Source organism: Eptesicus fuscus, chromosome 9 (assembly GCF_027574615.1).
Source record: "Eptesicus fuscus isolate TK198812 chromosome 9, DD_ASM_mEF_20220401, whole genome shotgun sequence".
Lineage (NCBI taxonomy): Eukaryota > Metazoa > Chordata > Mammalia > Chiroptera > Vespertilionidae > Eptesicus > Eptesicus fuscus.
In genome coordinates this window covers 87492710-87517271 of record NC_072481.1, presented here as the reverse complement: position 1 = coordinate 87517271, position 24562 = coordinate 87492710, and positions in this window count along the sequence as shown.

Below are 24562 nucleotides of genomic sequence, written 5' to 3'. Positions count from 1 at the left end.
AACTGAGGCTTAGAGAAGTTAATTCACCTGTTCAAGGTTAGAGTTAAATAAGGGCAGTCAATCTCCAAAATCTAGGACTGTCTATTTCTATAACTTCTCACTGTTCTAACTCATGCTATTTTCCTAAAAATCCAAATTATTTTTGGAAAAATGGCTTTATTTAATCCTGCCACCTGTGAAGGTGAGCTCTTCCCGGACCACAGTGAGCATTCGTCCCCCCAACTCTACCAGCTCCTTGACTGTTACCAGCCATCTCTCCTCCTCTGTCTTAGTTCACTCTGAAGGGCTTCATGTGTCATCTTTTATAGCCATCCTAATAGACACAAACCACTTTTACAGACAGTGTTGTGAGTATGAAGAGAGAAATTCATCAGTGCCGCCATCTCCTTGATGAAAGGTGGTTTGTCTTTGCAAGGTCGGAGAGTCTCTAGTGAATTTCAATTTGCTGTGTCTTGCTGGGGATTAAAGGGATTATGGTTGCTGAGAGGCTTTGAACTTCAACCAACATATTATTAGGGGAGGCCTATGCCAGCTTGAATAATCTTATTTGTCTTAAATTTTTTTTTTTTCACATGTAAGGGGAAAAGGGCACACTGGTCAGAAATGCAATGAACTAGTTGAAGGTTTTTTGCCAAAATCAATCTTATATCTCTTTTTGTTTTTCTCCCCACTTGATAATTATCCCAAACATCTAGTTTTTACTATCTTCTCAAAATACATAGTGGGGCAAAAGTAGATTTACAGTTGTTCATATGGAAAGTATTACACTAATTAAGAAATAATACAAGAATACAATTTTTGTTTCATATACTCACAAGTGTAAACCTACGTGTGCCCCACCCTGTACATAATCCAATAAGGCTTGATGTATCCATTGAGTGACAACTATGTGCAAAGCATAATACTAGGTGTTCTCTAATTAAGATGGAAAGATATTGATGACTGGGTGAATGAATGATATTTCGACTGTCTTGCCTTTTGTGTTTTCCACATAAGTGTTGTTTATGTGGAAGAACATACTCTACAGCCCTCATGTAAAACGGGAGAGGAGCCAAAGAAGGCCAGTAGCTTAAACCTATGGTAGGTCCTTAGCAATTCATAGTACTAATTACTGCTGATACAAATGGTACAGTGGATTAGCTATAAGCCCTTATAATTTCATTTTACTATGTTCCAACTGAAGTATATGCCATACAGCTTGGAACCTTACAGTTGCTAAAGGCTCATGGGTGAGACGAGCAATGGGTAGCATATGGTAATTGATACGAGGATATTTCTAGAGACACTTCTTTTGGCCAGTCCTGGAAGGAATAGAGGGGGGTTGAGAATTGCATTGTTATTAAATGAGCCATGTTTCCTCGATCTTGCCAAGTTTTCTTTTCTTTTCTTTTCTTTTGGCTGGTTCTAGTGACTATAGAGGAGTCTAAAAAGTGATTTTCTGATGCATCTTTAAGCTTGAAAAAGCAGAGCTGTTATTACAAATTTATATTAGGAAAATTAAACAAAATACCTACCTCACAGAAAACTAAGCTCAATAAAATTTCCTTGTTAGAAAGGAATAGATTGAGGATTCTGTATTTGGTGTTAGTGACTGAGTATATGAAGTGTTTTTGTTTGTTTGTTTGTTTTTTCTTTCCCTAGGGCTATATTGATTGTGGGGCCTTGGATATTTATGTTTTCCATAAAAGCCTTTTAAAAAATATTGGTGAACTCTGGGTAACCAAAGAATGACCTTAATTTTTTGGGTAACGTTGGGGTTTCAGTGTAGACTGGGGTGGGAGAAGGCTGGTTCTAAAGTTGTTGAAAACACCTGGGATCAGTGGCTATATTCATTTCTTGTGTCTGCTGTAACTAATGACCACTAACTGGGTAGCTTGAACAACAGGGATTTATTCCGTCACAGTTCTGGAGGCCAGAAGTCTGAAATCAATGTTTCATCAGGGCTATGTTCCTTCAGAGGCTCTGAGGAGACTCATTCCTTCCTCTCTGGTGGCTCCTGATGTCCATTGGCTTGTGGCCAAATCACTTCAATCTTTGCCTCTATGGTCACATTGCCTCCTCCTCTTCCTTCTGTCTCAAATCTGCCTTTACCTTGCTCTTATAGACACTATTCATTGGATTTTGGGCCTGCCTGTGCAATTCAGAAAGGTCTCCTCATCTTGAGATGCTTACCTTAATTACATCTGCAGATACTTTTTTCTCAAATAAAGTACAATTCCCAGATTCTAGGGATCAGGATGTGGATACACTTTTTGAGAGACTCCATTCAATCTGTTATAGCGGCTTTCAAACTTGTTTGAAGAAATACATTTACAATATAACCTAACCCCATTGTAAACAGGGAAATAGAGTTTACAAAACAATAGTTTTTATTGCCTTGCGAGATGTACTCTGGTCTATTTCATTCTATACCATTGCATTTCATTCCAGCAAAGTCCTGTTGGCTGATCTGCTAGACTGATCTCATGACTCATTTATTGTGTTGCCACCCACAGTTCTAGATCTCAGATGATCCTGGGCTCTATCGGAATGTCTCTATTCTCTTTATTGGAGAACATTAGCTTGTCTTGGATTCTTTAGCACTGTCCAAACTGAATTGCCTTTGAAGGAGTTGGTGGGAAGGTATGATCAGAATACTATATTATTTGATGACCTATCAATTATATTAAATGCAAATTATCGATATTTGCACCAGGCATTTTGTTATTTATGAGCACCACAAAAATGAAATATACAAATCCACTCTTAGGCATTCCCTAAATTCTCTTCTATGTAGTACCATAGAGCATTGTTTTAACTATAAATTCTTAATCACCAATTTCTCGGCCAAGGCAAATAGCTATTTATAAGTGGACTTTTAAGTCCATTTAGTAACTTTTCACATGTATTCTTCAATACTCAAAATATAGTGTTCTCTCCAAAGCACCTCAATTTATGCTTCATACATTGTTTTAAGAGGATTTGCAAGCAATTAGAGGGAAGCTATTTCAGAGAAGATGCAAATCTTAATTTCTCATCAGTATGGACATTTTAAGCACTTCACAAGGGAGACTACAAATGAAAAGCAGTGACAAAAAATGTTGCTGCCATTTCAAGCAGGTGACGTAAGAGGACAAAAATTCATGATTAAGAAAAATGAAATTGTATAAATTATTGCAGAAATGCCTGTCATCACCCCATATTAGCTGTTAAAATGCCTCCAGGGGGTTAGATTAGAAAAAGAAAATTACTTATCCGTAATTCTTATTCTCTTTAGGTAGCAATTATAATAGATATACACTCTTGGGTGTAAGTCTTTGGTGTGAGAACCAGGCGTAGACTCGAAGTCAGCTAAAGAATTATAACCCTCAAGGAAGATGCACCCTGGGACATCAAGGGCATAATGTATATGGAATGTCATTGCCCTCAAACATCATTCCTATCTGACCATCAAAAAGAACTGGTGAATTTAGTCCCTCAGAAGAAAAGAATGACTGAGTGGATCTATTATTGTTATTATCATATATTAAATGTATAAAGGTCTAGCCCTAGGCAAAATTTGTGAATTGGGTCTACTCATTTTCTCTCTGCCTACTGCAGGAATCCAATTGCCATCTCCCTCACTTTGCTCTTAGGAAATAACTCATTACATTTATTTACATCAAAGCCAAGGCATTCACAGTAGAAAGGACATTGGAGAGGGAATAAGGAGCCACAGGCCTGGTACTGGCTTGGCTACCAATTTTTTTCTGGGGCAGTTGTTAGGTAAACCATGTCACCTCTTTGGGCCTCAACATCATCATTTATAAATAAGAGGGTTGAACTAGGGAGTGTGATTTCTAGGAACATTTTAATCTCCATGATGAAAGTGAAAAAGACAGGCTAATTGTTAGGCTAATTGTAGGCTAAAAGGTTAGGCTAAAAGTATTACCCTGGGACATGGCTTTAAACTCGAGCAGAACTGATGAAATGAAATGAAATGAAACCTCATTTGGAATATCTGCTCATTTGGACTCAGGGATGTATTGGGGGTTCTGTGCTTGTTTGATCAGAAGTTTCGAGATTGTATTATGTCAAGACTGGCCCTAAATGTCTCTTAATGCAACTTGAGTTGGGGTAAATTTCACATAGAGCCCATGGTTAGAGAAGAGCTTTTCAGAAGCTGCCTTTTGCAGGTCACCAGGGCAGCATTCCTGCAGAGACGAAATCACTCATGAAGGGCTACTCCAGCAGCTGAAAGAGCTGGGTCATTTCCAGAAGGGGCTGCTACATGGCTCAGGACTAACTTACTCCAGGAGTGTTTCTTTTCATTTCTTTTTGGCATGCACAGGGACTAGCTGCATGTGCCTCTTTGAACATAGAGACAGAAAAAGGCATTTCTTCTCTTCCTCCTCCCCCTCCTCCTCCTCCTCCTCCTCCTCCTCCTCCTCCTCCTCCTCCTCCTCCTCCTCCTTCTCCTTCTTGACACCAAATCCCTGCTTCTTTTTCCTTTGAGGCCATTCCAGACCAGATTGAGAGGAAAAATGCTGGGAGGTCTTGCTCAGATCCCACAAAGTTTTAAAGGGAAGAAAAAGGCTTTCATCACTGAGTGGGTGTATTCAGAGCTTTGCAGGAGGAATGTGCTCAGGTGTGACTGTTACCTGCTCTGGCCTGGACTCTTGACTAGATGACCTACTAACCAATTTTTCTATTTGGGCCCTTGGAGAGGCCCTCCCAAAATAGAGAGTTATTTGAAGTTCTCTGTAGTGTAGCATGCATGCATATGGTACAACTAATCTACCCTAAACTCACATCCTAAGAATTCAAGGTGGCTCTATGGCCTAAGGTTTAAATCAGAAATTTAGTCATTCCTTTGACATAGCTATTTGGAACGATGTCTCTTGATCACTCATACTCTAACAGTGAGGCCATTAGAGCCAACAAGCAGGAATGAGGGATGGGAAATAGGACATGTAGCTTAATCCATGTGACATAATTAGGCTGTTCTAGGTATCCTTTTTTTCCTACCATTTTTTCTCACTTCAAACAATCTGGAAGTGGCTTCATAGCAATTCTGATTCTGTATTCCCTTTATATCTTGGAAGAAAATAATTAAGCAGCAGTCTCCAATCCATTCTTTCCCTTTACTATGGTTGTTATGAGGAATGTATAAAGGAATGTCCCCAGAAAAAAGAAAAGAAAGATAACTCATTCTAATTTTCTTGTATACCTGGTAATGCCAGACCTTCTAGCAAACAACCTAATGGTATTTGCTAGCAGGAGAATCCTTATTTATGGAACATTCTAAGCAGGATGTAACTGGTTGCCTAGAATTGCCTGTCATAAACTGACATGAAATACCATATATGCACTTATGGAGTATAGCTCTCTGGAAAACCCTACGTAAACCATCTGAGTAAAAGCTGGATGTGTTGTGTAGGAGATGGAACTCTTTTCTAAGTGATATGAACTGTGCACGTTGCCATCACACGAACATAAGCCAGGGAGTACTTGATGTGGTGAGAAGGACCTGGAGAGCTGTGAGTGTGAGTTCAGACCTCTCTCTGCCTCCTCAGTGCATATTCTATATATATATATATATATATATCTATATATCTATATATATATATATAAAGCCTAAGTGACTGTTATGACCAAATGACCAGAAAAACCAGAACGACCTGTCAACTAGTCGCTATGATGCACACTGACCACCAGGGGCAGACACTCAATGCAGGAGCTGTTCCCTGGTGGTCAGTGTGCTCCCACAGCCAACCTCCCAGGGCTGGCCAACCTCCCCCACTCCCTCCCTGTGGCTGGCCAACCTCCCACGGTCCCTCCCCGTGGCCGGTCCCTCCCCCAGGCCAGCTGGCCAACCTCCTGTGGTCCCCCCCCCTCCCCCTCCGCGCCCCCCCCCCCCCCCCCCCGGCTGGCCAACCTTCCATGGTTCCTCCTCCTGGTCAGCAGGCCCCGATCGGCCCAGCCCTGATCAGTCCAGCCCCGAATGGGACTAGATGAGATGGCCTTGATCAGCCCTGATTGCTAGCCAGGCCTAGGGATCCCACCCATGCACAAATTCATGCATTGGGCCTCTAGTATGCATATACGTTTTTTGGTTAATCCAGTGATGGTGAACCTATGTCAGCACTGACACGTGTAGCCATTTCTGATGACACGCGGCCGCTGAGGCAGCCGCATTCCGAGGATGAAACATTTGCAAAATAATGTTTTTTCCTCAAAGTGACACACTACCCGAGTTATGCTCAGTTTTTTGGCGAAGTTTGACACACCAAGCTCAAAAGGTTGCCCATCACTGGGTTAATCTCTTCCTGCCTCACCTCCTCCCTCCCCTCTGAGATTTGTCAGTCAGTTCCATGTTTCCATGCCTCTGGTTCTATTTTATTCATCAATTTATTTTGTTCATTAGATTCCTTGTTCATTTATTTTGATTTTTAGGTTCAATTGTTGGTAGATATGTATTTATTGCCATTTTATTGTTCATATTTTTGATTTCTCCTCCTCCTCCTCCTCCTCCTCCTCCTCCTCCTCCTCCTCCTCCTCCTCCTCCTCCTCCTCCTCCTTCTTCTTCTTCTTCTTCTTCTTCTTCTTCTTCTTCTTCTTCTTCTTCCTAACTGCTTTTCTCTTGCTGCTTTTAAATTCTCTCTTTATTTTTAACTAATGGGATTTTAAGTATGATGTGTCTTGGTGTGGGCCTTTTTGGGTTTCTCTTGTTTGGTACTCTCAGTGCTTCTTGGATTTGTAAGTCTATTTTTTTTTTTTTTTTCACCAGGTAGGGGAATTTTTTGGTCATTATTTCTTTTTCTTTTTTCTTTTTTTAAATTTCTTTATTGATTAAGGTATCACATATTTGTCCTCATCCCCCCATTCCCAGCCCACACCCCTCCCCACAATGCCCCCACCCCTCTGTTGTCCTTAACCGCTGGTTAGGCTCATATGCTTGCACACAAGTCCTTTGGTTGATCTCTCCCCTTTACCCCCACCCTCCTCTACCCTCCCTCTGAGGCCCAACAGTCTGATCCATGCCTCCTTGTTTCTGGGTCTGTTCTTGTTTATCAGTCTACTAGAAGCCCGTTGCACGAAGTTTCGTGCAATAGACTTTTCCTTCACCTGGCTGCCAACACCAGTTTTCCGCCAGCAGCAGTTTTCCTCTGGCTACCCGCGGATCAGAGCGCCTCCAGCCAGCACGATCTGGTGGCCAGAGGAAAACTGCTGCTGGTGGAAAACTGGTGCTGGCAGCCACGCAATCGGCCACCCTGAGTTCCGCCACCAGCGTCTTCCACCAGCCCCATGGGTCCTTCCGCAGCACCTGCTGTATAGGTCGGTGGGAGGAGCGGGGGTCAGGGACTCGTGAGTCCCCGCCCCCCGCTCCTACCGCCAGCCAATCGGCCACCCTGAGTCCCGCCCCCCACTCCTCCAGCCGGCCCAATCGTGGGCGTAGCAGAGTGATGCAATTTGCATATTACCTTTTTATTATGTAGGATGTTGTTCATTATTTCCCCTAGATGAGTGAGATCATGTGCTATTAGAAATACACTTATAAGAACCGAAAATGAGACAAGCAATAATGGTTATGGTGACAGGCAAATGAATCAGTCTGTAGTGAGTTTCTTTCTGGGCCAACAGTTCTTTTGAGACCCAATTTCAATGTCACACAGTTCCTTATGTGTACATGTCAGCCATGACATTTCAGTTCTGGATGGTGGACAAATGGTGGTAATGCTGGTCTGACCCTCTCTGGTTTGGTCCTGGGCAACCTGTAGTGACGCACAGCTGTTAACTGCTAGTATGGCAAGGCGACGTCAGCGTCTTCCATCTCTGGACTGCTTCTCTTCTGTCTTGATGGCTGGAGTAGTCCTATCGATTCCTCTCTGTTGCTGGAATCCACATGGTCTCTGAGTTGTTTTCTGAAAATATACAAACATATTCTCGACCAAAAGTTAATAAAGGAATATTTTCTATAAATTTGACTTGGGATCCTATTTCATTTTTTTGCCCAAATGATTTTCCTCTGGCTTGTTTTGACACCTTGTGTGTTTTTCATGGGTGTCTTGCTTTTAGCCTTACAATTAATTTTCTAAAGTATTAATTTTCTAGATGTAATTACTTACAGGATATTTTTCCTTACATGATATTCTTCTACAACCACCCCCCCCCCCCCGCTTTTTGATTTAAATATTAGGATGCTTTTGAAAATTTTATAATGTAGTCTTGATGGCTTTTAAATTTTAATTTTTAGCACTATAATATTACTGTTTTAGGTTCATTACATGGTACGCATTTTTATCATGAGATGAACTACCAATAAGAATTTTAGTTAACACTTTAGGAACACCTTTTTTTCCAGTACAATTAATTTTTCTAGAATATTCGCTTGTTTCAACTAGCCAATTTAAATTTGCCTGAAAACTTGACTACTATTTTACTGTCAAATTTATTACTCTGACAACAATCTTATTTTACCCTGTAAATATTAGTGGAAAGGATTATTTGCCTTCTTGAGTAGGTCCTGAGCATTCCTGGTGGTAGGCTGGATTTAGATATCATAAACCCACTTCCTCACACCATGGGTACAAGACAACTCAAACAATTCTTGTTGGAGTGAGAGGGCATCTGCTGTCGACCAAGTCTCTGTCAGTCACCTGAGTCCTCATCTGGGCTGGGCATGGGAAGCACGAAGCAACTATGGGGGCAGGGGACCTCCCTCAGAAGGGGCTAGGGTTCAGGCCCCTGCAATGTTGGGGGGGTGAGGGTCTGTGCTCCACCTCTGTTGATCCCCAAATTCTCTCCTGATGGCCCCTCTGCAACTGTGCCTGTCTTAGGTTGCTCCTCCCTTGAGGAATCTTACCTGTCTCTGGCTAACCAGACATCCTCTGGGGCCAAGCAGGGTGATGTGAGATTCAGTTTTGTCTCCTTGGTAACTTATGCCCCCATGGCCTCCATGCCCAGCACCTGCCTTGGGATCCCCTCGCCTGCTGGTGGGGCCCCAACACTGATCACATATCTTGTGGAACCCGGGTTTCTTCTCCAGGGAGGGCTCAGTTCACCACACTGGGTGAGAGACAGATCCATGGCACCAGTCATCACGAGACTTCAACCTTGACATGAACAGAGAGCTCATGCAACAGCCGTGAGCAATTGAATTGTGAGAAGAGGGTTTCTCTTGGCCTAAAGGGTAAGAGGGACCAATATAGAATGCTCAGGTGCCTTCCCAGGAGGCCCTCTACACAATAAAAAGGATTAAATCCTTACATGTCCTTTTTAAATTGCTGCCATTCAAAGAATTAGTTTGTAATTTTGCTTGGGATAATTGTACATTATGCTGTTGTAATTCTAAAATATCAAGAGATGTGTTAAGTTTGTCTCCAAGCACCAAACAGATGATTTTTTTTTTTTTATCCCTAAGGGTGCGAGGAACTATTATAAGTACTGGGGGTGATCCAAATCTGGGAAAAATTTTAATGATAGTGTAGAATAATATCATGTAAGGATATTCTTTGTTCTAGTCCATGGCAATTCCCTTTCAAACTGGATGTCCATTTCTTTTTATATAGACAAGGTCTTAGTTACATTTTCTGCACCTCTACCGGGGGCAAGTAGTGATAGTAGGGACACCCTTTCTTTGGTGTCCACACAAGCCAGAAACCTCTCTTTAATTGTACACACAAAGGGGCATTGTTTTGATTTCGTGTCATACAAAAGGGAAGCTGGGTGGAGACCCCTGTGTATTTATACTTTCTTGCCCCACCCATAGACCTTCTGGATGACCAAGATGTTTGGTATTATTGGTAACTACATTAGTCAGGGGATCAGCCCATGTAAGGGGTCTTACCCATGAAGGGTCAGGAGCATAAGTCCAAAATACTTACCCTCTTGTCCCAGGTAAAATTACCGTACTTCTGATGATGGTCATTATTTCTTCAAATAAAATTTCAATATCTTTCTCTTTCTCTTTTACTTCTGGCACCACCATAATGTGAATGTTGGTATGCTTGAAGTTGTCCAAGAGGCTCCTTACTCTATCATCATATTTGTGGATTCTTTTTTTTTCTTTCTTTTCTGATTGGGTGTTTTTTGCTTCCTCATATTCCAAATCATTGGTTTGATTTTGAGAATCCTCTACTCTACTGTTGAATCCCTATAAATTATTCTTTATAACAGTTAGTGTATGCTTAATTTCTGACTGGTCATTTTTCATGCCTTTGGTGCTCTCATTAAGATCCTGAAATTCTGACTTAGTACCTTGAAGTTTTCATTAAGATCCATGAGCAACTTTATTACCATTGTTTTGTACTCTGTATCCAGTAGTTTGCTTGCTTTCATTTCACTTAGTTGTGTTTTTTTTTTCTTGGTGATTTCTTCTGTTTTTCCATTAGTGACATGTTTCTTTGTCTCTGCATTTTGGCTGCTTCCATGTGTATGTTTCTATGTATTAGGTAGAGCTGCTATGTTTCCTGACATTGGTAGAGTGGCCTTGTGTAGTGGTGTCCTATAGGGCCCAGTAGCTCAGGTGACTTGGGAGGTCACCTGGACACACTAGTGCACATGTGTGGCTATGTGCACAGTTTGGTTGTAGTTGAGTCTTGTTTTTTTTTTTAAATTTCTTTATTGATTAAGGTATCACATATTTGTCCTCGTCCCCCCATTTCCATCCCACCCCCTTCCCCACACATGCCCCCACCCCCCCGTTGTCCCCAACCACTGGCTGGGCTCATATGTCTGCACACAAGTCCTTTGGTTGATCTCTCCCTTTATCCCCGCCCTTCCCTACCCTCCCCCCGAGGCCCGACAGTCTGATCCATGCCTCCTTGTTTCTGGGTCTGTTCTTGTTCATCAGTCTATGTTGTTCATTATTTCCCCTAGATGAGTGAGATCATGTGCTCTTAGAAATACACTTATAAGAACCGAAAATGAGACAAGCAATAATGGTTATGGTGACAGGCAAATGAATCAGTCTGTAGTGAGTTTCTTTCTGGGCCAACAGTTCTTTTGAGACCCAATTTCAATGTCCAACAGTTCCTTATGTGTACATGTCAGCACTGACATTTCAGTTCTGGATGGTGGACAACTGGTGGTAATGCAGGTCCGACTCTGTCTGGTTTGGTCCTGGGCAATCTGCAGTGATGCACAGCTGCTAACTGCTATTATGGGAAGGCCACATCAGCGTCTTCTGTCTCTGGACTGCTTCTCTTCTGTATTCATGGCTGGAGTAGTCCTGTCGATTCTTCTCTTGCTAGAATCCACATGGTCTCGGAGTTGTTTTCTGAAAATATACAAACATATTCTCGACCAAAAGTTAATAAAGGAATATTTTCTATAAATTTGACTGGGGATCCTTTTTCAATTTTTGCCCAAATGATTTTCTTCTGGCTTGTTTTATCACCTTGTGTGTTTTTCATGGGTGTCTTGCTTTTAGCCTTACAATTAATTTTCTAAAGTATTAATTTTCTAGATGTAATTTACTTACAGGATATTTTTCCTTACATGATATTACTCTACTATCCCCTCCTTTTTTGATTTAAATGTTAGGAGGCTTTTGAAAATTTTATAATGTAGTCTTGATGGCTTTTAAATTTTAATTTTTTGTACTATAATATTACTGTTTTAGGTTCATTACATGGTGCACAATTTTATCGTGAGATGAAGTACCAATAAAGATTTTAGTTGATACTTTAGGAACACCTTTTTGTCCAGTACAGTTATTTTTCTAGAATATTCACTTGTTTCAACTGGCCAATTTAAATTTGCCTGAAAACTTGACTACTATTTCACTGTCAAATTTATTACTCTAACAATAATCTTGTTTTACCCTGTAAATATTGGTGGAAGGGATTATTTGCCTTCTTGAGTAGGTCCTGAGCATTCCTGGTGGTAGGCTGGATTTAGATATCATAAACCCCCTTCCCCACAACATGGGTACAAGACAACTCAAACAATTCTTGTTGGAGTGAGAGGGCAGCTGCTGTCGGCCAAGTCTCTGTCGGTCACCTGGGTCCTGATCTGAGCTGGGCATGGGAAGCACGAAGCAGCCATGGGGGCAGGAGACCTCCCTCAGAAGGGGCTAGGATTCAGGCCCCTGCAATGTTGGGGGGGTGAGGGTCTGTGCCCCACCTCTGTTGATCCCCAAATTCTCTCCTGATGGCCCCTCTGCGACTGTGCCTGTCTTAGGTTGTTCCTTCCTTGAGGAATCTTACCCGTCTCTGGCTAACCAGCCATCCTCCGGGGCCAAGCAGGGTGACGTGAGGTTCAGTTTTGTCTCCTTGGTAGCCTATGCCCCCGTGGCCTCCATGCCCAGCTCCTGTCTTGGGATCCCCTCGCCTGCTGGCGGGGCCCCAGCCCTGATCACATATCTTTTGGAACCCGGGTTTCTTCTCCAGGGGGGGCTCAGTTCGCCCTACTGGGTGAGAGACAGATCCATGGCACCAGCCATAACGAGACTTCAACCTCGACATGAGCAGAGAGCTCATGCAACAGCTGTGAGCAATTGAATTGTGTCAAGAGGGTCTCTCTTGGCCTAAAGGGTAAGAGGGACCAATATAGAGTGCTCAGGTGCCCTCCCAGGAGGCCCTCCACACAATGAAAAGGATTAAATCCTTACATGTCCTTTTTAAATTGCTGCCAGACATTCCAAGAATTAGTTTGTACGTTTGCTTGGGATAATTATATATTATGCTGTAGTAATTCTAAAGTATCAAGAGATGTGTTAAGTTTGTCTCCAAGCACCAAATAGATGACTTTTTTTTTTTTTTTTATTCCCAAGGGTGCGAGGAACTATTATAAGTATTGGGGGTGATCCAAATCTGGGGATAAATTTTAATGATAGTGTAGAATAATATCATGCAAGGATATTCTTTGTTCTCATCCATGGGAATTCCCTTTCAAACTGGCTGTCCATTTCTTTTTATGTAGACAAGGTCTTAGTTACATTTTTTGCACCTCTACCAGGGGCACGTAGTGATAGTAGTGACACCCTTTCTTTGGTATCCACACAAGCCAGAAACCTCTCTTTAATTGTATACACAAAGGGGCATTGTTTTGATTTCGTGTCCTACAAAAGGGAAGCTGGGTGGAGACACCTGTGTATTTATACTTTCTTGCCCCACCCATGGGCCTCCTATATGTCCAGGGTGTTTGGTATTATTGGTAACTACATTAGTCAGGGGATCAGCCCACGTAAGGGGTCTTACTCATGAAGGGTCAGAAACATAAGATCAAAATACTTACCCTCTTGTCCCAGGTAAAATTACCGTACATCTGATGATTGCTAGCGTGGCTAGAAAGGCGTTCTCAGGCATTCTTGGTTTCTGGTTATCTCACAATTTCTTCCCTGAGGTTTGACGTTCTGATTGATGTTTCTCTGTTTCTGGATCTATTTTCTCCCCATCAATTTATGTTGTTCATTATATTCCACAAATGAGTGAGATCATGTGATATTTATCTTTCTCTGCCTGGCTTATTTCGCTAAGCATAATGTTCTCCATCTCCATCCATATTGTTGCAAATGGTAAGAGCTCCTTCTTTTTTACCGCAGCGTAGTATTCCATTGTGTAGATGTACCACAGTTTTTTAATCCACTCATCTGCTGATGGGCACTTAGGCTGTTTCCAAATCTTAGCTATGGTGAATTGTGCTGCTATGAACATAGGGGTGCATATATCCTTTCTGATTGATGTTTCCAGTTTCTTGGGATATATTCCTAGAAGTGGGATCACTGGGTCAAATGGGAGTTCTATTTTTAGTTTTTTAAGGAAACTCCAAACTGTTCTCCACAGTGGCTGCACCAGTCTGCATTCCCACCAACAGTGCACAAGGGTTCCTTTTTCTCCACATCCTCTCCAGCACTTGTCATTTGTTGACTTGTTGATAATGGCCATTCTGACAGGTGTGAGGTGGTACCGCATTGTTGTTTTGATTTGCATCTCTCTAATGATTAGTGATTTAAGCAGGTTTTCATATGTCTCTTGGCCTTCCTTCTGTCTTCTTTCGAAAAGTGTCTATTTAGATCAGTTGCCCATTTTTTGATTGGGTTGTTTATCTTCTTTTTGTTAAGCTGCATGAGTTCCCTGTAAATGTTGGAGATTAAACCCTTATCGTTGATATCATTGGCAAATATGTTCTCCCATGTAGTGGGCTTTCTTGTTGTTTTATTGATGGTTTCCTTTGCTGTGAAAAAGCTTTTCATTTTGATGTAGTCCCATTTGTTTATTTTCTCTTTAGCTTCCATTGCCCTAGGAGCAGTATCAGCGAAGAAGTTCTTTTGGCATATGTCAGAGATTTTTCTGCCTGTAGATTCCTCTAGTATTTTTATGGTTTCCTGTCTTATGTTTAAGTCCTTGATCCATTTTGAGTTTATTTTTGTGTATGGTGTAAGTTGGTGGTCTAGTTTCAGTTTTTTGCATGTATCTGTCCAATTTTCCCAACACCATTTGTTGAAGAGACTGTCTTGACTCCATTGTATGTTCATGCCTCCTTTGTCAAATATTAATTGAGAATAGTGATTTGGATTTATTTCTGGGTTCTCTATTCTATTCCATTGATCTATATGTCTGTTCTTGTGCCAATACCAGGCAGTTTTGAGAACAGTGGCTTTGTAATATAGCTTGAAATCTGGTATGGAGATCCCACCTACTTTGTTCTTCTTTCTCAGGATTGCTGTGGCTATTCAGGGTCTTTTTTTATTCCAGATGAATTTTTGGAAAGTTCGTTCTAGGTCTGTGAAGTACGCCGTTGGTATTTTCATGGGAAGTGCATTGAAATTATAGATTGCTTTGGGTAGTATGGACATTTTGATGATGTTGATTCTACCAATCCATGAACATGGTATGTTCTTCCATCTGTTTATGTCTTCTTCTATCTCTTTTTTCAGTGTTGTGTAGTTTTCCGCGTATAGGTCTTTTACCTCCTTAGTTAAGTTTATTCCTAGGTATCTTAATTTTTTTGGTGTGATGGTAAATGGGATTGCTTTTTTAGTCTCTCTTTCTGTAAGTTCATTATTGGTGTATAGAAATGCCATAGATTTCTTAGCATTTATTTTGTATCCTGCTACTCTGCCGAATTCATTTATTAAGTCTAGTAATTTTTTGATGGAGTCTTTAGGGTTTTCTATGTATAGTATCATGTCATCTGCAAATAAGGAGAGTTTTACTTCTTCTTTTCCAATTTGGATGCCTTTTATTTCTTCTTCTTGTCTGATTGCAATGGCTAGTATTTCCAACACTATGTTGAACAGAAGTGGTGAGAGTGGGCATCCCTGTCTTGTTCCTGTTCTTAGGGGAAATGGTTTTAGTTTTTTCCCATTGAGTATGATGTTGGCTGTGGGTTTGTCATATATGGCTTTTATTATGTTGAGGTATGATCCTTCTATTCCCAGCTTGCTGAGAGTTTTTATCAAGAAAGGGTGTTGGATTTTGTCAAATGCTTTTTCTGCATCAATTGATATGACTATATGGTTTTTATCTCTCAATTTGTTTATGTGATGTATCACGTTTATTGACTTGTGAATATTGTACCATCCTTGCATCCCAGGGATAAATCCTACTTGGTCGTGGTGTATGATCTTTCTGATGTATTGCTGGATTCGATTTGCTAGAATTTTGTTGAGGATTTTGGCATCTATGTTCATGAGGGATATTGGCCTGTAATTCTCCTTCATTGTGTTATCTTTACCTGGTTTTGGTATTAGGGTGATGCTGGCTTGATAGAAGGAGCTTGGAAGTGTTCCTTCTTCTTGAATTTTCTGGAATAGTCTGAGGAGGATAGGTTTTAGCTCTTCCTTAAATGTTTTATAAAACTCCCCTGTGAAGCCGTCTGGCCCTGGGCTTTTGTTTGCTGGAAGCTTTTTGATAACTGCTTCAATTTCTTCCATAGTTATCAGCCTATTGAGATTTTTAGTCTCTTCCTGAGTAAGTTTTGGAAGATTGTGTTTTTCTAGGAATGTGTCCATTTCCTCCAGGTTGTCTAGTTTGTTGGAGTAGAGTTGTTCATAGTATTTTTTGACAATCCTTTGTATTTTGGTGGGGTCTGTTGTTATTTCACCTCTTTCATTTCTGATTTTGTTTATTTGGGTCCTCTCTCTCTGTTTCTTGGTGAGCCTGGCTAGAGGTTCATCAATCTTGTTTATCCTTTCAAATAACCAGCTCTTGGTTTTATTGATCTTGTGTATTGTTTTTTTGGTCTCTATGTCATTCATTTCTGCTCTGATCTTTATTATTTCCTTTCTTCTGCTCACTGTGGGCTTTTCTTGTTGCTCCCTTTCTAATTCTTTGAGTTGTTGAGATAGATGATCTATTAACATTTTTTCTTGTTTTTTGAGGTAGGCCTGTAGAGCTATACATTTGCCTCTCAGGACTGCTTTCATTGTGTCCCATAGGTTTTGCAATGTTGTATTTTTATTGTCATTAGTTTCCAGGATGTTTTTAATTTCTTCTTTGATCTCATTGATAACCCAATCATTGTTTAGTAGCATACTATTCAGTTTCCAAGTGTTTGAATTTTTTGGAATGTTTTTATTGTAGTTTATTTCTAATATTATGCCATTGTGGTCTGAGAAAATGCTTGATATGATTTCAATCTTTTTTAATTTGGGGAGACTTTGCTTGTTACCCAATATGTGGTCTATTTTTGAGAATGTCCCATGTGCACTTGAGAAGAACGTATATTCCCTGGTTTTGGGGTGAAATACTCTGAAGATGTCAATTAGGTCCATCTGATCTAGTGTGTCATTTAGAATTGCTGTTTCTTTGCTGATTTTTTGTCCAGAGGATTTATCCATTGATGTCAGTGGTGTATTAAAGTCCCCTACTATGATTGTATTGATGTTGATCTCTCCCTTGATGTCTTCCAGCAGTTTTTTTATGTATTTGGGCGCTCCTGCATTGGGTGCATATACGTTTACCAGAGTTATATCTTCTTGCTGGATTGCTCCCTTTAGTATTATGTAGTGGCCTTCCCTATCTCTTATTAAAGCCTTTACTTTGAGGTCTATTTTATCTGATATAAGTATCGCAACCCCAGCTTTTTTCTCCTTTCCATTTGCCTGAAAAATGTTTTTCCATCCCTTCACTCTCAGTCTGTGTGAGTCTTTTGCTCTAAGGTGGGTCTCTTGTAGACAGCAAATATATGGGTCATGTTTTCTTATCCATTCAGCTACCCTATGTCTTTTGATTGGTGCATTTAATCCATTTACGTTTACTGTTATTATTGATAAGTACCTGTTTGTTGACATATTTTTCCTTAGTGTTTGTGTTTCTTCTTGCCTTTCTCTTTCTTCTTTTTACAGCAGCCCCTTTAGCATTTCTTGCATTGCTGGTTTGGTAGTGATGAACTCTCTTAGCCCTTTTTTGTCTGTGAAGCTTCTGATTCCACCTTCAATTTTGAATGATAGCCTTGCTGGGTATAGTATTCTTGGATTCAGTCCCTTGTTTTCCATCACTTTGTATATTTCATTCCATTCCCTTCTGGCCTGGTGTGTTTCTGTTGAGAAATCAGTTGATATTCTGATAGGAGATCCCTTGTAGGTAACTTTCTGTTTCTCTCTGGCAGCCTTTAAGATTCTTGTTTTGTCGTTGGTGTTCGTCAGTTTAATTATGATGTGTCTTGGTGTCGGTCTTTTGGGGTTCAACTTGTTTGGGACTCTGTGTACTTCTTGGACTTGGATAGTTTTTTTCTTGCCAATATCAGGGAAGTTTTCTGTCATTATTTCTTCTAATAGGTTTTCTATTCCTTGCTTCTCTTCCTCTCCTTCTTTTATCCCTATTATTCGAAGGTTGTTTCGTTTTGTGTTGTCCCGAAGCTCCCTTAGGCTCTCCTCTTGCTTTTTAAGTCTTCTTTCCAATTGCTGCTGTGTTTGTGTGTATTTTCCTACCTTGTCTTCTAATTCGCTGATGCGGTCCTCAGCCTCTTCTACTCTACTCTTTAAGCCTTCCATTGTGTTCTTTATTGCAGCTATGTCGTTCTTCATCTCCTCTTGGTTTCTTTTCATGTTGGTGACATTTTCATTCAGCTCCTTATAGCTCTCATTGAGTTGTGTGTATTTGTCATCCATTCGTTTAAACATCCTTATAACGAATACTCTGAATTCTTTCTCTGTTAAGCTGCTAGCCTCAAGTTCATTTAACTCCCTTTCTGGTGATTCTTCCTGTTCCTTCCTTTGAGAATTTCCTTTCTGTCTCCCCATGTTTTCCTGTAATGTTTTAATTGTAGTTCCAATTGCTTTGCTACCCAGGATCTTTTGGTGATGGTGCTACTGGTATAATCTCTCAGTTCTCCTGGGCTTGATAATCTAGTGTAGCTCCCTACTTGAGCTACTTGGGTTCTCTTTATGTAGGCCTGGAAGCTTGAGAGGCACAACTGTGGTGTCTAACAGTCAGCAGCTTTGGAGTGGAGTGTTCCAGTTTTTGCTGTCTTGCACCCTTAGTTGAAATCGCGCGTGTCCAGTGGGAATTCACAGTGGCACCCAGGAACCGTCTGTTGGGAGATCTCCCAGTGGCTCCCACTAGCACCCTGTGTGTAGATGGGCTCAGGGTGCCTGCCTGTTGTATATTCCCTTCTGTGGAGGTGTGTTTGCAGGCGCACTGCCCTGACGCCCTTTGAGGAACTCTGGCACTGAAGTTAGACAGCTAGGGTGTATGTGGGAAGTTATTCAGGAGAAAGGAGTTCAGAGTTTTTGTTGTGGGGCAGCGCGCCCTTGCCTGTACAGATCACACCCAGCAGGGGCCCCAAGCAGCTTTCCAGAGGACCCTGTGGATATATGGGCTCAGGGTGCCTTCCCCTGCTGTGGGCCTGAGTTTGCCAGCCCTGGAGTGTGCGCGAACTGGTGGCGCGCCCGCTGGCGCACACCTCTGATGCAATTTGAGAGACTCTGGCACTGAAGTTGAACCGCTAGGGTGTATGTGGGAAGTTATTCAGGAGAAAGGAGTTCAGATTTTCTGCTGTTGGGCAGCGCGCCCTTGCCTGTACAGAATCACACCCAGCAGGGGCTCAAAGCAGCTTTTCAGAGGACCCTGTGGATATATGGGCTCAGGGTGCCTTCCCCTGCTGTGGACCTGAGTTTGCCAGCCCTGGAGTGTGTGCGAACTGGTGGCGCGCCCGCTGGCGCACACCTCTGATGCAATTTGAGTGACTCTGGCACTGAAGTTAAACAGCTAGGGTGTATGTGGGAAGTTATTCAGGAGAAAGGAGTTCAGAGTTTTTGCTGTGGGGCAGCGCGCCCTTGCCTGTACAGAATCACACCCAGCAGGGGCCCCAAGCAGCTTTCCAGAGGACCCTGTGGATATATGGGCTCAGGGTGCCTTCCCTTGCTGTGGCCCTGAGTTTGCCAGCCCTGGAGTGTGCGCAAACTGGTGGCGCGCCCGACGGCGCAAAGCTCTGAAGCCCCCTGGCACTGAAGTTGCACCGCAGGGGTGTCCCTGGGCAGTTATTTAGGAAGAGGCAGTTCAGAGATTCCACTGTAGGGCCGCGCACCCTTGACTGTGCAGAATCACCCCCTCAGGGGCTCTCAGTGGTTCCCCAGCACTGCCTGGGCAGTGGAGTGCCCGGTGCCTATGGGCTGGGGACGCGGCGAGTCCTGAGCTCCGGCACTGGGGAGGGGGAGGTTGCACTTACCGCCCTCAGCGGCGCACTTTTGCAGATGGAGGTCTCAGGGTTCGCGCTTCTGCTGCTGGGATGGCAGGTCTTCTACCAGAGTGGCTGTAGTGACCAGGTTTGCTTCCGAGACCAGACTAGGTGGTGGTAAGGTTAGGATTCTAGTCTCTAGCAGTTCCGTTCTTAAAATGGCGGGGTCTCTGTGCCACTGGTGTCCTCCCTGGAGTGTTTGCAGCAGCCGCGGGGTCTTGCCAACCAGGACTGCCTGGATTGGATGCCCCCTGGAAGAACTGCAGGGTCCAACTGTCCCTATTTCATTCACACACACAGCCACACACGTCCACACACACCTCAGTCACTCCTTCACTCGATCACACGCTCACCCTCCCTACCTACCTGCCGGTCGCCATTTTTCGGCCCCCTGTAGTTGAGTCTTGATTGCTGTTGGCATCACTGGGAGGAATTGACCTCCAGGCCAATTGGCTGTGAGGACCAGCTGTGACTACAGTGGAAGAACTGCTGTGCAGGAGACACCCCTATGGAGTAGGACTTGGTTTGGTGTTTACTGAGTCTTCCCCTTGAATGTGTCACTCCTGGATGTGTAAAGTTGTAATCTGGTATGATTAATCCAGGTACCCTTTTTCTGAAGCTGTCCACTGGGTGCACTGGCTCTGAGGCTTCCCAGGTGGTACAAAGTTAGCCATTACTGGGCCACCCAGGAGGAGCTACAGAGCGATCTGCAGATGGCTGCTACTTGTATTGGGCTTGGAAGTGCTCAGGCTAGGCCAAGCTGTCTTAGGCCTCTTATTGACAGGTATGGGGTATGCTGATGCCAGCTGCTGTTTGTTTGAGAAATTTTAGAAAAGTCTGAAGCCTGAGCCAGAACAGGTCATTTATATGGAAAAGCCACTGCCAACAATTTGGCTGGGGCTGCAAATTGGGTGGGGGCAGGGTCTCAGGGTGGACTGAACAGTGTGAGCCAGGCTGATGGAAACTCAGATATGGTTGCCAGTCAGCTCTGCAACAGGGGAGGTCTCAGCATAGGAACAATGACTCCTGGAAGCACTCCTGATGTCAGACAATACAGTTCCTCCTTGTATGTCCCTGGATCCCCTTAAGCTGTTGTACCAGTGCTGGGGTTCAGAGGGAGCAAGTCTTTGTAAATTCATGTGTAGGCCCTTTAAGAGTAACTGCCTGGGTCTCCAATAGCCTCTGTGTCACTCAGGCACAATCCCTGCTGTTTTTTTACAGCCCAAAGTTATGAGGAACTTCTCTTCCTAGCTCTGGCTAGGGGTCTGGTATGAATCTGGGACCCTTTGCTCCTCATGGCAGGCTCTACAGCCAGATATCCCTCCTGATTAAAGAAACGCCACACGTGGATGTCAGATCAGCTCCTTCCATGCCTCTGCTCTCCTCCCCTTACCACCAGTTTCATTGTGCTTTCCTCTTTACATCTCTAATTGTAGGACTTCCATTCATCCAGATTTCAGGTGGTTCTAAATGATGTTTGTTCTGTATTTAAGTTGAATAATTTTGATGTGACTATGGGAGGCAGTAAGTACCAGCATTTACCTATGCTGCCATCTTCTTTTCTCCATGTTGATCTTTTTAATTTTAGCTATTCTGGTGGGTACATAGTGATATCTCAAAAGGGTTTACTTTGTATTTCCTTTGTTACAAATGAGTTGAACACCTTTTCCTATGTTTATTCACCATTTGTATGTAGATCCTTTTGTGAAGTCTTTGTTCAAGTCTCCAGATCATTTTCTTGTTAGATGGTCTATCTTTTTCTCATTGATTTGTAGGAGTTTTGAAAAAATATATAAGATATGCACATGATATAAATTTCAAATTTTGTCTCACTCTCTTGCTTATCATTTCATTCTCTTATTGATGTATTTTGAAGATTGGGTGTTCTTAATTTTAGTGTGGTCATATTTATCAAAGATTTGCTTTATGGTTTGTGCTTTTGGTCCTTAAAATTTTTTCCCATACCTTCTATATTATCTTATATTTTGCCTTTCATATTTAATCTACAATACTCCTGGATTATGTATTTTATGAGGTAGAGACAGTTCCTTTTCATTTCCCCTCCCTCCCTCCCTCCCTCTCTTACTCCCTCCCTCCCTCTCTCTTCCTCCCTCCTTCCTTTCCCCTTCCTCCCCGCTCTTCATCTCTATCATAAATCAAATATGAGACATCATTCTCCAGATTCTATTCTAAACTTGCTCACTGGGTTCTTCATTGGAAAAAATGAGCTTTGCCTGAAAGACTTTTTGATGAAAGTGCACTAGAACATGGGCTCTGAGAGTAGGAATGCGGCTTGTCCATTTCTGTTTCTCCAGTGCCCAGCACGATTCTCAATCAATGTTTATTTACTGAAGAGTTCATAGCTCACATTTTCCTGGTAAGACAGAGTTAAATGAGAGGCTCAATTTTTATCCTAATTAAAGATAACTTGGGAAAAACAACTTTCAATGATCTGTCTATACCTCATACAGTTTCTTTAGCTAAACTTTAGCTGAGGTTTGGGATTGCAAGAGAAGTTTTAAAATTGCAGAAGCCTGGATCTTACCCCCAAGGATTCTATTTAATTGGTCTGGGATGAAGTCTGGCATTAAGATTTTTCAAACCTCTCCAGAAGATTCTAATGAACAGCCTCTATTTTATCTGGCAACCATGACAGTAACACTGTACTCTCACTATTTCTTTTTCTGGTGGTTCTCAGCCAACAAATAATTTTCTAGTATAAGCCCATCTAAAATATTGCATGGAGCATACTTATGCTAATAATTATATATTATCTGAAATTCAAATTTAACTGGGTGCCCTATATTTTTATTTGTGGAATTTGGCAACTCTAGTTACTATAAATTATTCCTCACAGGCTAACCTTGTTAGAATCACTATCTTCAGATGATATATATCTTTCTCCATGATACCCTGGTCCTGTGTAATGCTTCTGGTGCTGATTTCTCTTTGTCCTTCCAGCTGCCTGTGTGGCAACAACGGATCCATAAAACAGCATCCTCCGAACTGGTGCCTTTACAAAAAGCCCACTCAGCTTTAATAGGTGTCAGATTGAAGCAGGCTAATCTAGGAACAACTAAAACATTCTTTAGAGAATTGCATGGGAAAAGTAATGATTGAGAAATTAATTTTACAATGTTAACAATTTATACAGGCTGCAATTAAATCCAACCAGACTAAGTGAAACGACTTAATTAATTTGGGTGATTCATGGTTAGAACTGTCAAAGATGACCAGTTTGTTAAAATAGATGACAATCATTCCCTTTCCTCTCATGTCTGTAGGTGTAGAGATGCTTCATTTTCCACCACCACTGCTTAGCTGGTCCTTTACCTTTCAGCTTAGCAGATGTTGCTCTTGACTCCCTTGGAAGGTTCTGAAAGGGTAGGACCTCTCATTTGCTTGCTTATGCTGTCCTTGTTCTGTGTTAATGAGATTTAGAACTCTGTACATTAATAGTTTTCTTTTGAGGTGTCACTCACACTACTGGGAAGCGATTCCATTTGCAAGTTTTGTGGGATTCCTGACTGCATTCCTAAGCGCTGAATGCCCATTGATTCTCAACTATGAGACGATGGCTACCTTGGAGGCAGAGGAAGGTGCACTTATGAATAGGTTGGGTAAGTATGAGGCAGAGTCCATTATACCAATGGCAATTTTACAGCACATTGTCATTTTCTTATAGCATCACATTTGAACCCAACAACACCCTTCCATGTTGGTAGGGCAAGGCATTATTTTCCTTACTTTGCAGCTAAGATAATAAACTCAGTAAGGTTGAATGACTGCATAAAGTTACACATCTAATAAATGGCAAGTATCAGTACTCCGATCTTGACTCTTGGTTTAGTGTTGCTTCTAGTACAGTCATGCTTCACTTAACGATGGGTGGCCTTCTAAGAAATGCATCATTAGGCCATTTCATTGTTGTGTGAACATTATAGTGGGGACTTACACAGGCAGAGATAGGACAACCTACTACACAACTAGGCTATGTGGTATAGCCTATTGCTCCTGGACTACAAGCCTGTACATCATGTTACTGCACAAAACAACATGAGATTAAGTCAAGCACAAGAGAAAATGATGCAATAAAGAGACACAGTAAACACGAGATGTATGAGGATGCTGCTGAAGTAACACAGCATACTGTTTTACAGCAAACTTTCTTAAAATAAGTAGAAACAGTATACTCTAAAATAATGAAAAGGTGTAGTATAGTAAACATATAAACTAGTAACATAGTCATTTATTATCATTATCAAGTATTAGGTGCCATACATAATTGTAGGTGCCATACTTTTATATGATTGGCAGTGTGTAGGTTTGTTTACACCAGCATCACCACAAACATGAATAACGTGTTGCACTTCAATGTAGGAAACTACGATGTCACTAGGCAATAGGAATATTTCAGCTCCTTCATAATCCTGTGGGATCACTGTTGTATATGCGGTCCGATGACTGACAGGTCCTTACGCAGTGTATGACTGAGTGCTTCTCTCTGAGACAGCACTGACTAAACTTGTAGGATTTTTAATACTCAGCAAAGTTGTTAAAAACCTATGGGTACTAAATCTTTCTCTTTTTAATTCTAACAGTGAAGCTGGGGGAGGGCCCAGGAGTCTGTACTTTGAAGATTGGCCTTAGAGAATTAGCAGAGACTACTGTATTTGAAAATTACCAAGAATTCTTCATTAAAGTCTAGGAATCTTAGTTGCTTTAGGGAGCATCTCAAATAAATTTAAGTGAAAATATTTACTACATCTTTTGCTGATATTTGTTGATATTTATAGTTTACTTGTAAAAATTTTGTTGGCAGTCCTTAATAAGTGCAACAAAACTTGTAAGGTAGAAATAAAAAAGTGCATTAATTATTGACTTCTTCACTGCACTACTGCTTTCGATGTCAGTGGGGACCCATTGAGGATTAGGCTCTCTATTTTAGAATTTGTTTGATTGAATCCATTCACGC